General features: G+C 39.0%; 2 long non-coding RNA genes across 4 annotated transcripts in view; one reads left to right on the top strand and one right to left on the bottom strand.

Moving 5' to 3' along the window:
- The window catches only part of LOC144084884 (uncharacterized), a 233,609-nt gene that overhangs the window by 73,867 nt on the left and 141,761 nt on the right, over nucleotides 1–17,981 (bottom strand). For 2 of the 3 annotated variants that reach the window (XR_013303946.1, XR_013303944.1), the window contains exons 6-7: nucleotides 4,790–4,960; nucleotides 3,481–3,629 (exon numbers count right to left, since the gene is read on the bottom strand). This is a non-coding gene — a long non-coding RNA (uncharacterized LOC144084884). Of the gene's footprint in view, nucleotides 1–3,459; nucleotides 3,630–4,789; nucleotides 4,961–17,981 lie in introns of all 3 variants that reach the window. The other variant, XR_013303945.1, reaches the window with a different exon arrangement.
- On the top strand, nucleotides 5,177–17,815 carry LOC144084885 (uncharacterized). The gene is made up of 3 exons (XR_013303947.1): nucleotides 5,177–5,358; nucleotides 5,710–5,832; nucleotides 17,658–17,815. It is a non-coding gene; the product is annotated as an uncharacterized LOC144084885 (long non-coding RNA).

The following is a 17,981-nucleotide window of genomic DNA, read 5'->3' as shown; positions in this document are numbered from 1 at the left end:
ATTTCAGTCGCTACTCCAATTGTTGTTGGCATCGATATAGTGCTTATAAAAATAAAAGTAGGTTAATTTGCCAAAAGACAAAGACTTAAGATTGGATTTCTGCTCCAAGTTAGTGGTGCCTTGAGGGTAATTTGTCACGTGTTTCACAGTCAAAATGTGTTCTCCATGATGACTGTGTGCATGTTTTTTTAATTATTATTTTAATTTTCTTTAGAAAATTTATGTCGTCTCACAAGAACAGAATGTGGAATGTGTTCTTGCCGACATGAAGGAGCAGCAGCTCTACTCAAAGTCCCTCCATGATGACTGAGCTCCTCACCCGTTCTTTTGTTTTATTGCCATAAGTTAGGTTAGGAACATAGATCAATCGGTAAACTGAGAGCTTTGCCTTCTCCGTTCCCTCTCCACCGCAACAGACCAGTTAATTACCCGCAACACTGCGTACGCCGCCTCAATCCGCGTGTCAATCTCATAATCCAATGTACGCTCACTCATGAAAAAGATCCCTGGATAAATACACCTGGGCTGGAGACTTCCCCGCAACCCAGAGGGAGCAATCCAACCTTTTCCATCTGAGAACTATGGCCTCAGACTTGGTTGTTCTGATCTTCATCACAGCTTGGCTGCCAACTGCCCCAATCAAGAGCTGGAGATTTCTGTCCAATAGAGCCAAGGAGAAAACATCAATCGCAAAAAGCAGAGAGGAGATTCTCCCAACACTGAACCAACCCTCTCAACGAGTCAGCTACGCCTAGAAATTCTGTTGATAAAAGGCACGAACAGAACCGGTGACAAACGACAGCCCTGACAGAGTCCAAGCCCCACTAGGAACAGATCTGACTTACTGTCGCAAATACAGACCGGACAAATACTCCTTTAATACATGGACTGCATGGCCACTTACAAATGGCCAGCCACTGCATACACAAAGAGTATCCCTCACAGGCTTACCCTGGGGACATGGTCAGAAACCTTCTCCAAATCCACAGCCCTATGCCACCCATGCCCTGAGATTTTCAGTGTACCTATCCAGCCAGGACATGCTCAGTTGGCAAGCAGTATTCATATTTTGAAGAATATGACTCAACTACACTGAACCAAATGCCCCAAAAGACCACCAAATGTGCAAGATATGTAAGAAGTAAAGGTATTTTAACTGTGCCAGTTGACACAGGATCATGAATCAATTATTGCAAATGTGTAATCAACCGTCCCATCGTTAGAGAAGTTGAGGTACGTGAAAGACAGATGGGAAGGGAGTGGTGAGCTGTAGACTTTGCCATAAATGAATTAATATAGGGGAGGGGGTGAGAAAGTAGAGTATAATTTGTACCCAACAGCTAAGGAGAGCAGGCTAATTACTGGCTGAACAGGGCAGGCACAGGCTGCTCATGTCAAAAAGGACAGAGCCACTTTTTAAGAATCAAAGTGCATTCATATCACAACACAAAGGAGATTGAGGCCAAGGGGACTGCGAGAGAGTGCTGCAGCATGTGTAGATGGGGGGGGGTAGCTAATGAAAGATGTTGAGAGATGCAATTTGGGGCGCTCTTCTAGGGCCCCACTTCTGTTTAAGGGCAGACTTTGGTCCCACAGTTGTATGGGCAGATGGCTCGCTATATTTGTGTTCAGAGATAAAGGAAAAAATAATAGAGAAAAAAACTTAACAGCTCATAATAAAAATTGCAGAAGATATGAAGAGGAAAAGGATGAAGATCAACTGATTTACTGGTTGCAGAAAAAGTCAGATTGAATGCTTTTCTGTCAAATTGATATATGTAAATCATTGTAATTCAAGCCGAATAGGTTCCGAAATGTTAAGTACTATAAGTACTAAACATTCATTTTTACCAGAGTAAAAATTGATAAATTAAATGCAAATTGAATTACAAACTATGTCCGTTGAATTATGCTATTTATGCTGTCTGTAATGCTCCTGTATGACGGTCAAATATATTAGTAAAAGGTGAAGCCAAACAAATTAGATTATAGCTGGATTAGCTAATTATGACAATTCCATTTAGTAGCTGCTGGTGATATCCTTTCCTTAATGGTGCTTGTCAGGTATGTTGTTGTGTTTGTCAGGGAGGCCTTTGGGCCTCACCGGCTCAAAAACATCTCTTACCTATTATGCTCCATTATCAAAATTCACGTTTTTTCTTAATTTGTGTCTATTCTATTTTAGGAAAGCATTAATTTGGCAAATTATGTTTCCGTCACTGATCTGTTTTTACATGTTTTGTTTTACATAAAGGATTTACAGTAAGGTGGATAAAATACAAGAGAGTAAAGTATAGAAGAAGGGGGATAGTATACAGGTCTTCATTCGCGGTTACGGCAGGCTGGAATTTGAGAAGGACCTATTACACATACACTTTTCAAAGGAAAATTGGAGCCGTCTACCTTTTAAGGACGACATGCTAATGTCAAAAAAGCTTTTAGTCAGGAGGACATGGCTGCTGAAAAGGTTGTTGCGTTACATTCATACGGCATAATGCGAACTCTCATTCAGGTAATGCAGGAAAAATATTGAAGGCAATATTTTTTTTTTAAATGAGACTGAATTATGGGGGTAATTTTACATATGAAAACACAATCCGTCTGCTTTTGACAAAATGTATATTTTGCAATTGTGGTCAGAAGTATACAATTCTGGACTTGAATTCCAGATAAAATTTTGGGCGGTGATGCAAACACACAAATCAAATGGTAAAAATGTTAGTGTAATAACTATATTTAACTTGTGAGATTTGGTTAAGTGCGCTTGGCAACTTGTAGTTTTTTTTTGTTCAGCATGCACTGAGCAACTTTTACTGTAGCTAGCAAGCTACTAACAAAAAGACAAGAAATTTCAAGCACTAAAAGTGCAACATTACGCATTGATAATGGAAACAAGCAAGGCAGTATCTCAGCACCTTTCTCTTTAGGAATATTCAAAGCTATTCAAAATTAAGGAGTATTCTTCAAGTTTATCATCTGCCAAAATACAAATGATATTTTACTTTTCCTGGGATTTATGTAGTACTTGGTTTACTTGATTGGTGAAAGACGTGTTGAGTCTCTAACAAAAGGGTGCATCCTATAGGGATCTTACATGTACTCTCCAAGCCCGTATGAGTTATCTCCCAGTACTCCCAAAATAAAAAAAGAAAGAAAAGAAAAAAATAAACATGCAAAATTGTCTGGAGATGTCAATGGTTGTTTATCTTGATGTGCCCTGTAATTGACTAGCAACCAGTTCAGAGTGTACCCCGCTTCTCGTCTAAATTCAGCTAGAACAGGCTCAAGTACACAGTGAGGACAAGTGGTGCAGAATGGATGTATCCATGGATGTTTTTATATTTGTATAAAGGTAGAAAGTACAAGTAGCTCTTGAAATTTTAAATTGTAACAGAAGCCATTATACCCATAATCTCAATTTTGTGGGCAAAATGCCATCCTAAAAAAAAGGGTACTTACAGTCATTTGCTTCATTTTTACCTGCTCCTTGGCCAGGTCTTCAGCCAAGAACAATGGGTCCTATTAGGGAGTGTGGCAGGCTAGCTGACAGGCTAGTCAATATCCATGAGAAGGCCACTTCATTAATGATCCCTACTGGCTCAGATGGATGGTGGGCCAGTGAATGCGGCCTTTAAGAGAGCAGACACAAGACAAACAAATATTTTTTAACCAAACACAACCAAATTATTGAAGGAACTGAGAGGCATTGGTCAAGAAGTATTACATGTGAAATAGGTAATTGAATGCTTTTGATTTTCTTTATAAGCTATAAAGGAGTTTATGGTTAACAATGTGCAATTACTTCCAGAACATGAATGTATCTTGTCTAAGCCTTTGTAGAGTATTTTTTCCCTGTGCATGCATGAAATTCCTTTTTATTAATGTCAGTAAATATGTTTGGTGTACAAATGGTACTTAAGTGGACTACAGTATCAGAATGGTTAATCATTCACAAGCAGGCTCATTTTATGCATTTTCTTTTCTCAGAAATATCAACCCTTTTGGAGTAATCTGTAAATAAATAATTACCTCTGAAGTGTCGCTTTCAAATCGACAAAACACTGGTGTTGCCAGCTAAGGGTTGGCTACATAGTACCCACCAACCTTGAGAAAATCACACTACTGAAATGTCATTGGTCATTTAGAACACCACCCGAAGCAGCAACCATACCAATGCACACCCACATAAACACAGATGCAACTCAAAATGTTTGATAATTAATAAAACACTAAACTGTGGCACTGACAACACAGTGCCCAAGTTTATCCTACAGCAAAGCATTTAACAGCAAAGAAAATCCATTATCTAGCCATCTGGCTCTTTTTAAACCCCCAAGTGTATGATGCATACAGGTTTACACAAGAAGACACAAAGAAACAATAAGTGGCCACCCATTGTTTCTGTTCATAATGAAATGGGCTTGTTCCCAAGTTCAAATTGAATAATATTTTTTTAAGAACAGGTTCTAAATTCTAATGGATTTCTATGGAGAACATACCTTCCAAAATGCATTGCAGTGAAATTTTGTATGGATATTTTTTTAACATGACTATAAAAAAATATAGCTAGTCTTGGTCAAAATGTCCTCTGGCATTTTTTAACCCCAGTCTTTTCTTGTACAGACATACACCGTAACATTTCCTGTGACTGGTTTAAAAAAATAAAAAATAAAATAAAATGTTAAGATGGACAGCGCACACACTTCTACACGTACTTATACACATTTGGGTGCAAAAACTTGAGAGGTGTGTGTTCCGCTGACACGTGTGAAGCTAAATGCCAACGTACCATTTAAGAGAGAAAGGGCACCAGCACATCCAACCTTTGTAGTGTGTCATTCAGCTGTGTTCGGGGCCATTCATATATAAAAATGAGGTCTCTTGTGTCCCACGGAGCAGCAGATCTCTTTCACCCCATCAGGCACAGAAGAAGAGGGGATGTTAACAACCATTCAGACATCTGTTGAACGGAAAAGTAGGGATGACAATTTTTCCCCCCTTTCAAATTCTGAACTCTGTTTTCCCCTTGTTTCACAACTTTCACACTTTTGGTGTTCATAAAGCTCTCCTAGGGTAGTCAAATAATTGAGTTACATGGGAAAACCTCTGACAAGTTAAAATCACTCTTGGCCAAGTTGATTACAACCCAGCCAGCTGTCAATTATATACGCCTGATTAGCAGAAAAATGGCAGCTTAAGTGATGCACTGGAGAAAATGTTGCACTTTCAAAATGCATTTTTAAATTATCCAATAATTTAATATTAACTGAATTTGAAATTATTTGAAAAGGCAACGTCAAATAAAGGACTAAACCCACATAATTATGAATGCTCCAGCACTCCTGTGATCATTGTGAGGTGAGCAGTATTGAAAATGAATGTATGAACTAATAGATTATGGCTTTGTTGATACAAGATGATGAGGCACTAGTTTAAAATATTGTATTTCCGTAGTATATTTCAGCATTTATCTACTTCTACTGCATTTACCCATTTTGAGAGTTTGATAAAGCTCCAGTCCTTCCCTCAACCTTTGAATTACACAGCAAAGGCCACCCCCTTTGTCACTAAATGCCTCTTCCATTCATTCACATGACAGCAAAGTAGTATGTCTTTTCCCACGGAAAAATGCCATATTTGAAAGCCCTCTATTTGATTAATATTTTCCTAAGGTTGCATACAGCACTTATTCCAGGAATTATTTTACAGGAAAATAAACTCCCTTAATTTGAGGATGCCAAAGCATTTTGCCACAGGGGAATTTTAGCACTGGAAAGACTACCATTCCAAAACAATAAAAGGAAATAAAAAGAAATTTCATCACAAGCACAGGTGAGAAATGCTTCCACTTGAACTGTTATGAAATAGATTTCTTAACAATACTTATGGCATCAAAATCATGGCATCACTCAAGTGAAAAATATTAAACGGTCTATGCTTTTGCATAATATTATGTGGTCAGAACCTTACAATAGTTAATTTTATTTTTATTTTGTTTTAATATGCCCTTAAATTTACAAGGAAATCCAAACTACCAGGGAACATTAGGTGTACCTACTTGGGCAATCAACAGAGGTGACACACCTGATTGGCATAAACCTGAAGTTTGAAGAAAGCTCACATGCTGTTATTATTCTTTGTTTTAATTTACCACACTTTCTTGTATATATAATATGTACATGAAATGTATAATGATTTAGAAGTAACCAAGGGACATTCTGTCATGTTTATTTTCAATAATTGCATTCATATCATCTTGCATTTCAATAAGATTTAAATAATTCAAAGTAACATTTCCATTCATCAGTGTTTTTAGAGACCTTGTCGTGTCAGACTTGAAGACACTCAATGATTTCCAACTGGCATTAACAACTGATCAATATTATACTTTGGCCAATTAGGAAGACCGTGATTTTATTTGTGTGCATACATTTGCGGTTTTGACTTGCATAGTGCTCACCATACATAGTGATGGCAGGACAAGGCCATATCCTGAAGGTTTGTTTCCGATTAAAAACTTAGCTTTGGGATTTAAATCCACTTTATTGTTATACAGGCCAGGATTTCATGTTTTCAAATGACTAAGAAATTTACAGTTCACATTTTGCCATATGTGGTGTGTACGGTCACCAGCTGTAGATCATTATGTTTCATCCAGGTCTCAACCCACTTCTTATTTGGGGGCCTAGGCCCCTAATGCCTCATATTTTGCACGTCTTTCATAAAATAAAAAAAAAAGCTTTGGTAGCAAAATCTGACAGAGCAGCGGCAAAGGTCAGAGCTTCTGATATATTTGTTGTCTTGTGAGAGGCCATATGCATATATTTGTTTCTGGACGAGAGCCAATTTCTCTAACAAAAAAGTGGGAAGTGATGTTTCTCATTTTTTGCCCGTTAGTGAACTTCTTGGACCTCTTGACTAACAACCCACTCGTGGCACAAAAAAAAGCTGTGCCGAAGATTCTGCTGGGAAAGAAAGACAATAGTCGAAGAATAGGGGGTACGACTTCAGTCCATTTATATGGGTATATAAATTTGATATTAATCATTGTCTGCTGCAATGGACATAGGTATTTGATCCATACCCGGTTAACAGTTAGGGAAAAAAGTCACCACTTTTCGACAAAACAAGCAAAGGTTACGAACAACGTCTCAAGGGCCTCATTCATATTTACTTCTGTAAACACCGTGACACGTGACGATGTGTTACAGCGCACATGCGTGTCACATGACGGACACATTCTCTTCACCTACGAGTCACATTTGCATTTGCAATATGAACGGCTACTCCCCAAAAAACAGAATAAGCAATAATTCAGAATTGGCCACAATGCCTTGCAATGTAAATACAACCTAATTTTCCTAGTCACAGTCTTCCATACAAGGAGCAGTTCAGTCAACATGATATTTAAAAAAAAAACAGAGATGTAGAAAAATGAAACGAAATTGCTCTGCCACAGGGTGGGATTTTAACCAATGACTCATGCTTCCCTAACAACGGTATAAACCAGCTGTCGCCATGGTGCTGACCTTTACTATGGCCCAGGGTGACCAGCATTTTAGCATCAACATACTGTAAACTTGACCCCTGACATTTCCATGGCTCAGTGCCACTGCAGGCTGTGTGGAGGAAACATGGGGGGAGGAGGTTAACACTCACTGAATGTGACATTGTGATGGTGATGAGAGTTAAGGGATAATGATAGTGATTCCTGCCATTGTGCACTTTGGCGAAGCGTTAAAGACTGATTTGGTAGATTAAATCAATATTTTGTTAATTTAACGGATGGGCCTCACCACGACTTAAAGTGGTGAAATGGTGAGCTAGGATATTGATTCAAAATAGATACATCTTTTGTGTTGATTGATTATGAAAATGGAAACACAATAAACCTTCCTTAAGAGAAAACTGCTGGGTTTATGAAGCAATAAAGAGAGAAACCTGAGAGGGAACTGAGAAAAGAAATTAGAGAGATAAAAATGGAAATAAGAAGTAAATGTGATAGTGGGCCCTATGACTGTTATACAAGAAAATAATGGTGGTCTTCACAAGTACATGAATCACATTGCTTCGCTACAGTGAATGAAAAGGAGACAGGAACACAGAGTTGACTGCACAACTTGTACCGAAAACTTTAAAGGTCTTGTCATTTAACCAAACTAGAACACCTTTAAAAGAAAAAGAAATGACAGAAGATATTCAATTAAACAGTGAGTAAAAGGTCTTTAATTTGATGTCTTCTGCCCCCTTAAAAAAAAATCAAAGATGTATGTATTCAGGTTTAGTTTATTTCAATAGTGAGTTAAAATTGCAGCACTGGGGCTGACTGCTTGGCACTTTCAAGATCCGTCTTGGTCTCTGGACCTACACTAATCTGTTATTCTACCACTTCATTTATTAGATATTAAGGATAAACACTTGATAAAACAACCAATATCTTAATTGAGCGGTTAAGCGTAGGGGGCTGACTATTTTGACAATGATGTACAATCAAACTAAAGGAAATTAGACATGCTTGCACACATGCACAGTAAAAATTCAACTACATATGCAGTGACATGTTACAATCACACCACATGCCTCTGCTATCCCCTAAATTGCTATACCAGGTCATAAAGATGCTGTTTTTATTTTTTCTATCACTTCTTGCCTCTCTAGTTCCCTTGACTCTGTTTGGCCCTGTTCGGCTGTGAATAAATCTGTGTAATATGAAAGTGACAAGGAGGAGATTTATGAAAGTATAAGTGCCCGTTTCTGGTGGAATTTATAGTGCAGAGCAAGGGATATGCAGATGAGAGTGCAAAGGGGTTGCAGGTACAGACGTGTATGTGTGTGTGTGTGTGTGTGTGTGTGTGTGTGTGTGCATGCATGCATGTGTGTGTGTGCGCTTGTGAGTGTGTGTGTGCTTGTGGTATGACAAAGGGGCATGAAGCATTTAATCTTTCATGTGTTATTGTGCATGCCCTAGAAGTGGCATGGCAACAGTGGTCGAGGGGAAAGAGTGAGAGGCGTGTGATCTCTGCTTTGAAATCTTTGGCCAAAACAATCAAGGCCTTTTCACATTAGCAGAAGCATAGTGTGAACGCAACTGTGGCAGCACTGAGAGAAGTAAACAAAGAGGGGTTTTGTTCATACACAAGAAGTAGTTTAGGAATTTTCATTGTTTCCTTTGTGATGAGTGGATTAAATTTGGGCAACGATATGCTTTAGATCTGTCACGTTATTAAGAATGTAGCTGCCCACTTCATGCTTGCTACACACCATCTCATTTCAGACAAGCTAACAGAACATTTGCTTTGCTGGCCTGTATTCTTACCTCATTGTTTGCCATATTTGTTATATATTTGATTGTCTGATGGCAGTGTAATTATTGCACGCTAGCCATCAAAAGTCGGATGGTTAACTTTGAATGTCTGGCAAACATATTTAGAATTTCCCTGCATCTTAAAACATGATTTAATATTTCATTTACATCAATGGCATTCAGAGGAAAACTGCCCATTTGTACAATGACAGTGTTTAAATAATCTTTTTCCTTCAATTACAGTGATTTAAAGCTCGTTGGTAGATCCCTTTGAACTATTTTTTAATACTGAATATAGTCAGTACTTTATCAGCCATCTTGAGAGCAGATTCTTACCATCACGGGTTTGACCAGTGATCATACATTAGAAGATCTGTCGAATTATAAATATGTCTCTTGTCGGCCTCGAGACTTTCTGTTTTTCAAGGCAGTTCTCAGAAGAGTGACCAGGCTTTTTACGTCTTTGCACCCACGGCAATGTTCAGTTCAGAAAGAGGCAGCCTTGTGACTTTGCTGACCCACACATTTTAGTGGTTTAATTCTGTAGTGTTTGACTGCTGACAACTCTTCCACAAACAAGGTGGAATTCTGGGACCTCAAGAGAAATTTATTGTTTTGGGCTATGCAGTGTTGAGCTGCCCACCTTTGGCGCTTACCAGAAATCTAACATGTAACTTTAACCACAGGCAGTATGTAATCAAATATCTAGTCATACTCATTAAAAAGAGAATTTATCGGGAAAGAAGAGGAAATATAACTTTACTGGTGGCTTATTGGTGTTGATGGGCAGAATCTCTCCCCATAAACCTGGTATTGCATTCAGACATTTGAAATTCAGCTTAATAAAATAAACACACTTCGTTTTAAAAGAACTAGCGCACAGTTCAGATAGTTTCAAACAGGGACCTCCTAATAGGGCATATCTTTACACTTAATGACCATGCTTTTTATTTGATTCATTAAACACACAAACTTCCAATGTCATCTGAAACGTGCAGTAATCACATTCATCTGTTTAAACAGGAGCATATAGGAACCAAGCAAAAGGGATGAAAGACATGGAGAAAGGATAGCGGGATTGTGGGCATGGGTTATTGAAAGAGACATATTTACTCTGACTAAGTAAAAGTAGGCAAAACCACAGATTATATTCCTTGTTGGAAATAGGTATGAAACCGACAAAAATAATAACAATAAAATAGAAATACAGAAATTCAAAAATGTTTTGGAAATTCGAGTTTATGTACGCCTGCCTGGTGCTTTTGTGGTTCAGTCGTCTGACTTTGTCGCAGACAGGCAAAAGCTTGATTCCTGCTAGTGGCCATATGATTGTGAGTGTGAATGGTCGTTTGTCTCTCTGTGTGCCCTATGACTGACTGGCAACCAGTCTAAGGGCTTTCCCCTAAAGTCAGCTGGGATAGGTTCCAGCAACCCTTACAAGGATGTGTGGTATGGAAAATGAATGAATGGAACTATGTATCTAGCCTATAGTAGTGTGATTAGATATAAAGAAACATTTTGGATTTCATGAATGCAATTTAGCGTAATGCTCTTCTTATAGAGCCGCATAAAAAATTGTATAGCATTCTATAATGTTATTAATAGAATTACAATAGGTATTAAATTCTAAATATATTTTAAAGTCCATTTCAGTAGTGATAAATCCATTTTTCAGCATTATATGTAAGATGAGCAAACAGATGTGAGGAAAAACAGGTTTTCTTTAATTTGCTCTTCTGTAGATTGGACAGCCACATAGTGCATTATTCAGTTTCTATGACCTTCTTCATTGAAGAGTGATGACAAAGACAGCACATTCTGACCTTGACATTCAGCTTGCTAAATGGTCTTCTCCATAGTACCAGACATTCACCCCTATGGTTGGGGTTTATATATAGGCTACTCAAAGAATGGAGTTTATGTTGGTCTCCCATCTCTGGCTCTGGGAGACTAGTTAACAAAAATTTGGAAGTCTCAACGGTTGACATACAGGGGAACTGGACATCAAGGCAGGTGTTGTTAAAGTATAAATCTTGAAGTCCACAACAAACCTCTATAGTCTTGACTGTTCAGACAGGTTTGTGTTAGCCACACCAGCGTACCCTCACTACTTCCTGCACATGGTCGTCAACTTGAGCACCCGTATGCCATATGGTCATCTTTTGGAAACCACTTTAGATTTTTACAATAGGGCAACACTGACTTGAGCATATTTTTATCATCATAGTAATAGGCGTTATATTCCAAAGGTCCAAGCTCTTTTTGTAAACACTGTTAACAATGACATTGTTGTCGCCTTCTCCTGTTATCCCAATGAGAGAAGATACCACCATGTAAAGGAATGCTAACCTTTCTGCTTGTTTGCGGACTGCACTGACAGGTTCAAGGGATTAAAGTAGCAGGACACTATGGAAGAGATGACCTCTCCAAAGTTTACCAGGTTCCCCCTCCCCACACCCACAAACCTTCTCAAGAGTGTTATCTTAGACATTAATGAGGGCCCCAGTGGAATAGTTTGGATGTCACCTCAAAGAGCAGAGTAATGTTGAGACTGGTCAAGTGACAGTGTGTAAGGAATTTGTCTTTCTTCGAGAGTTGCACTAGGTGTGGACGGTATTGGTGGAAGAGAAATCTTTTTTTACAAAAGAGCCACATTGTTTTATCATGAGGCTCACTCTGACCTTATTTTGCTAAAGCATAATAATCAACAAATATGATCAACGTCTGGTCTTGTATTGGAATTAATATATTTCAGAAGAGATCTCCAATTTGTTTTTGAGAGGTGCGCTGGTAACTCAGAACATACTGTAAATACATTATTGTTGTGTTTCATCAACAAAACATATGGTATTGTTCTTCTAACTAAACTTTGTTGCATAAACTGATGAAGTATGCTCAAATAAGGTGAAATGTCTAAGACAACCAAAAAAATTCAATTGCAATCGATTCAGTGCCCCGAGAAAAGAGGGGCTGCTGTAAAATAAACACAGAATTGAGTGTGTGGATGTGACTGTGTGCATGTGCAAGCGATGATTTACTGCCTTCCAAGGTATGCCTCTGACAGGCATTCGAAAAAATGAACCTGCTTGAACTTTACATTCCCTTAATTGCAGTAGTACTTGTCATAGGATAATTGCACGATTTAAACTTTTCTTTTTTACCTTCAAGCTTAATATATCTAAAGGGTCTCTCACTCACCTGAGTCGATTAAAGTCTACAAAAAAAATGCAAGAATGCCTAACAACCAAGTGATTTGTTCATGGTTCTTACATGCATTCTTGTTGCATTTAGTGGACATGCCATTTATTTTGCTCAGCGGTGAGCTACTTTAGGTGAATCTACTTTGTTTTCCATTATCACACAACACTCAGAGTTTCTGAGTGTAACAGCATACACTTGAGCCACAGATAAATTTAAAAATAAAATACTCCTGCCATCAAAGATATAGTCCATATTCTTTGAATTCCAAAAATAATAATTTAAGGACAAAGGCAGCGATGCAGGTTACATTATTTTGGCAATTCATAACTTACATTATCCTGTAATTAAATGTACTCCCTGCATGTATGGCTCAGTGCGCCATCGATAGCAGCATCTGCGCCTTAGTGTGATTCCAGCAATGAGACTGAGGCCCATCGCCCTCACATGCAATTCAGATGAGCTCTGCAAATCCAGCATGAAATTAAATTTACAACTTGGAGCCCCCTGCCACACACACACACACACACATACACACAAATACTCAGTCACTTTCCTCTGATGGCTGCCCCGATAACACGAGTGTGTGTGCGTGTATGTGTGTGTGCATATGTTAATGTTTCCAATGTTAACATATATATGTATCGTAAGTAGCTTTGTTTCAATATCTTGCTTGCTGTAGTGCATTGTTACTGATTTATATTTGCTTTAACATCATGGCGTGTGGTGTGATTACGGATTGATGATTCAGTTCAATGGCAAGTTCAATATCATAAACATTGTTTTGGCCTCCATTGGCTATGTAAATATATGTGTCGGTTAGTGAGTGGGGGGCAATGCGTGTCATCCACCTTGGTTTCCCTACGTTGTGTATTGTATATTGCCCTCCCCTGCCCTGCTGAATAATAGAACATTTCCAACAATAATAATAATGGAACCAGCATTACACCACAATCATAACCAGATTCATGCACACACACATTGCAGTGAGCACCAAGTATGGGCCAATCATGTCTGCCCTAGCTGACTGCATTTGCATAAAACAATTACCCTGGGCGGACTCAGGGTTCAGTGTCGTCTAGACAGCATGTTTCACTGTGGTGTCATCAAGGCGTGGGTATGTCTGTATGTGTTTATAGGAAAGACAGGGGACACACTAGGGTGGTTGTAAATTAGCCAGGATATGGTTGCTCGTGCACTGGCCGAATCGAATCACCCTCGGGCACATTGGGGAAAGGATTTCTTCACATACACATCACATAAACTCATGCAAATAAGGAAAGCTGGACAGCGACAGGATGACATTGAAGAGTGAGAGGAAACTAATATTCATATGGGGGCAGAGGGCATTTAGCAGGCCATTCAAAAGGATTGTGAAAGGGTGCATTTGCCTGTGTATATTGAGTATATACTCACTTATATATCATGTATGGAGATTTCAGTTCCTTCCTCCATTGCAGTCCCTTATACTAAGCTTTCACCAGGCTATTATTTTCTGCTACTGAACCAGCTGTAATCAATACATGCAACACATCAGGCATCTAATAGAGAGACAGGTGGCCCCGTAATCTGAACCTTGAAATGACCAGAGCACTGCCAGGAATAAATGGGAAGCAAGAACGGAGCTATAATAAACATGATATGTATCTAATTGTCTGATAAGAACAATAATAATAATCATTCATTCGTTTTCTGAACAGCTTATCCTCACAAGGGTCACGGAGGGGTGCTGCAGCCTATCCCAGTTAACTATGGGCACCAGGCAGGGGACACCCTGAAACAAGTTTAATCTAATCTAACCACTCGGCTACCAGGCCGCAACAATGATAATGAAAGGCCAATTTAAAAAAAACAATAATGCCAGTGGTCAGTAATTATGTATGGAATTATGTATGAAAAAAATAGCTCATGCGCACTCTCACATAGTTTGTGGACCGAGTTACTATTTTGTGTGAACGAACTAATACTTTGTCCAAACGAGTTTATACTTCTTTTTACTCGTGCTGCGTACGTTGTGAGATCTACTCTGTGCACATGGTGTCCCACATGAACTATTAGAGCGTGCGCATGAGCTATTTTGACCCCCCATCCATGGCATTTCTCTCTTGTCAATCATTACTACAACTAGCATCAGAACAATGAGACATAAGAGAGATAGACTATGAAAGAAAAAAAGATTTTGAGTGAAACTACTGTGAATATATGACCTGTGAGTGGTTAATAGATTGTGCTTGTCCATGTCTGACCACATTTGCATGTTGGCATACCCATTTATGTGCCTGCATTTTTGAGTCAATGTGTATGTATGACTGGGCCGCCCTCAAGCAGCAAACTTGATCTTTGCAAAGGCTAACATCTGTCGTCTGTCACTTTGGTAGGATTGATGATCCCTACCGGAATGGTAGGGTGAAGATGGGGAAGGGAAGGAGTCAGCGCACATTTAGAACAGGGAACATGGAAGCAAGGAGAGGGGATGATTGGGTAAATTAAACTAATTTCAATCGCTGGGTGTTGTTGATTGGGATACTGGATCACGTGAAGTGATCATTAAAGGCGGGTTCGGTATTTAATCATTTTTTCCAGTGCTAACATTAAGATATTTTTTAGATTAAATTCAGGTGGGCTATGTCCAAACATCATTGTAGATCTATTGCCTTAACTTCGCCCAAACCCGCCACCCCTGCCCCACCCCATATGAATTAATTTACACAACTTTACACATTGCAATTATCCTCCCTCGATTCACTTTTTATTAGGCTCAATATGTCTGCAGAGACATTTCAAGCCAGCCATACACACAACTGGCTGAAATAAAAGATGGCAACGACCTAATTAACTCTGAGGTGTAGATATGCAAACAGACTGAGAGAGAGTGAAGTTACATCAGTTTAATGCTCAGTTAGCACAGGTCATGCTCTATGAATTATTCAAGCTGGCCCGCAGTTCGCAGAGTGAGTTTTAAGTGGACAATGACCCAGTGCACATTCATTTACCCTGCGCCTCCGCTAACAAGGCTAAGTATTCACCGACTCTTCAGTATCCTTCACTAACAAGCTAATGGAATTTCAATCAAGAGGATGCACTGAATGGCTTAGCATGGCTGATCCTCTCTCTGGCCATCTACACACATATCAATATTCAATTAGATCAGTGCGTTCTTCAGACAGCCTTGTTAAGTAAGGAGTTGTGCTAAGGGAACATTTGCAAAGGCAAAAAGGCTGCTTCCAAACAGGATCGATAACTTTAATAGTTGCCTGTAACCTTCCCTTTAATCACAACCTTGCCATAGATTTAAAAAGATTTGGGCAAATGTAACTACGCATAATATAATGATGAGTTCAGTTACCTTGAAAACTGACGAGGGAAATATGCTGGAGGCAAGGAAAAATCTATTTCATAACTCACGGGAAAATTGTCATGGGAAAGCATATACTCCAAAACATGTTCTAGCCATATATGGCATTATTTGGCAACAAATCAAGAAATGTACCACCACTAACAACGACGACAAAAGAGGAATGAAGGAAGACAACTAGAACTATTGCAAATCATCATGGTGGAAAGATAATGGGACAATCGACAATCTGAAGCATAAATATCTATAGTTTTGGAAACCAAAGCCAGTTTCATTTCAATAGGTTTGGATGAAAGCAAATAATTGCACAGGCACCTCTGATCCAAGAGGATGGCAAGTCGTTTGGTCTGAGTCTCAAGGAAGGGCCAAGTCTTTCCTGTTAGGGAAACCAAGTCGAGTAACGAGGTTATGTTGAGTCAAATGGATTAAGATGAGTCACATGTTCATCCCGTCGAATCACCTGTAAGACCCTTCGCTCAAGTAAGTTAAGTCCGAGTGTTCTGCTTTTTTTTTTCCAAATTCGAGTCGACTTGGAAGTCACCAGAAGTGACTGGAGTCAAAGTAAATCCAAGTCCCTTTGCCTCAAGTCCAATTGTCTGGATAAAAGTCCCTTGAGGATAAAATTATGTTATAAATAGTTTTCTATGTGTGACCTGAAATTGATTGGTCAGTTCGGAGACTAGTTCTGCCTTTCTTCTATAATCGGCTGCAGGCTGACTAAAACTCTAAATCGACTAAAGGTCTCTCTGGCAAAAAGCTGCATTTTTTTCCCCGAATCTCCTGGCTGGTTATTGCTACCTTGCTTTTATATTTTGTCTGCCCAATTTTAGTGTATGGCAATTGTCACATGAACCTGTTTGTTTTGTTTTGCATTGTGGCCAATTGAACATCTATGTTGAGCATCTATGTTGAGGGGCAGAAAAGAGACCACACTTTCTTTTTCTATTTGCTGAAAGAAACAAAAGCCCACTCAACCTTGTTGATAGAAATTGCACTTGAGAGCAACGTTTGCAAATGCTACAGTAAATACTGATTCATTTGAATTCCTAATGAATAGGCGTTGACTCTTTTAGAGGGAAAGGTATTGAAGGAATGTGGTGTGTATTTTTCACAGAGAGAGAAAAACAAATGGATGAAAAAAGTAGGGTGACAAGGAGAATAATTAATTAGTTTGCTAGAGTGAAGTGTGCATTCAAATTGAAGGACACTCTGACAAGGCATGCACACACAAATGCTCATGAAGGACAAGGTAAAGCAACAAAAGTTACACAAAATATCAAAGTCCAAGGTCTATAATGTGCACCTGTTTTAAATGCAAATTGAAAATTGTAAAAATGCAAATCTGTTTAAATTTATTGTTTCACCAGTTCTATACTGACCCCATAATATAAGTGCAGAAAATATTTGGGTATATTTATGTAATTTCAAGCCTATCACCCATTTCATTGTCAAATCTTGGTTTTATTCAGCAGGGACATATTGTAATAATTCACTTGACCACATTTTATCATTTGAAGTAACAAAAGAGGTTTATTTTGTCTTGTGTTTTCTGCGTTGCATTTGATTTTTGTCCCATTTTAGTTACACGGTTATGTCTTTTCGTGTCAAAGAAAGCCTTGACATGACATCTTTTTACATTTGAATGGCTGAGACAAAAGCAAAACACGACATGCCTTCTCCGCCTGTCTCCCAGGAGGAAGCAGGAGAAAAAGAGGGCCGGATAAGCGAGAAACGTTATGCAAATGGATTTTATAAGTCGAGTCGGGCATGTTGTCGTGACACTGTCTATATTTAAAACAGGTCACCTTAACCCCACCCCTGCTGTCTCAATGACAGACACCGAATGAGGCTGCCTTGACATCTGGATCTTCCACAACTGCAGTAACACCCACCCACACACATGCATGGACACCAATACATATACATAATCAAAGGCCCTGCTGTATCGTATTTGCATATTCAAATCAAAGAATATACTGTACCTGCAATACACGTAAAGCGTGACAATGGCTGTGATATATGTACATATGTAAAACTGGTGAGCTCATTCTGGGCAGGCCAGGACCCAATCATTCCAGTGCACTGAGCAGTGAGACAAGCAGTCAGCTTCTCAGCACCTGAGAG

The sequence above is a fragment of the Stigmatopora argus genome, chromosome 11, assembly GCF_051989625.1.
Source record: "Stigmatopora argus isolate UIUO_Sarg chromosome 11, RoL_Sarg_1.0, whole genome shotgun sequence".
NCBI lineage: Eukaryota > Metazoa > Chordata > Actinopteri > Syngnathiformes > Syngnathidae > Stigmatopora > Stigmatopora argus.
The sequence above is the reverse complement of the archived record's forward strand: the minus strand, read 5'-3'. Positions and strand labels throughout refer to the sequence as shown.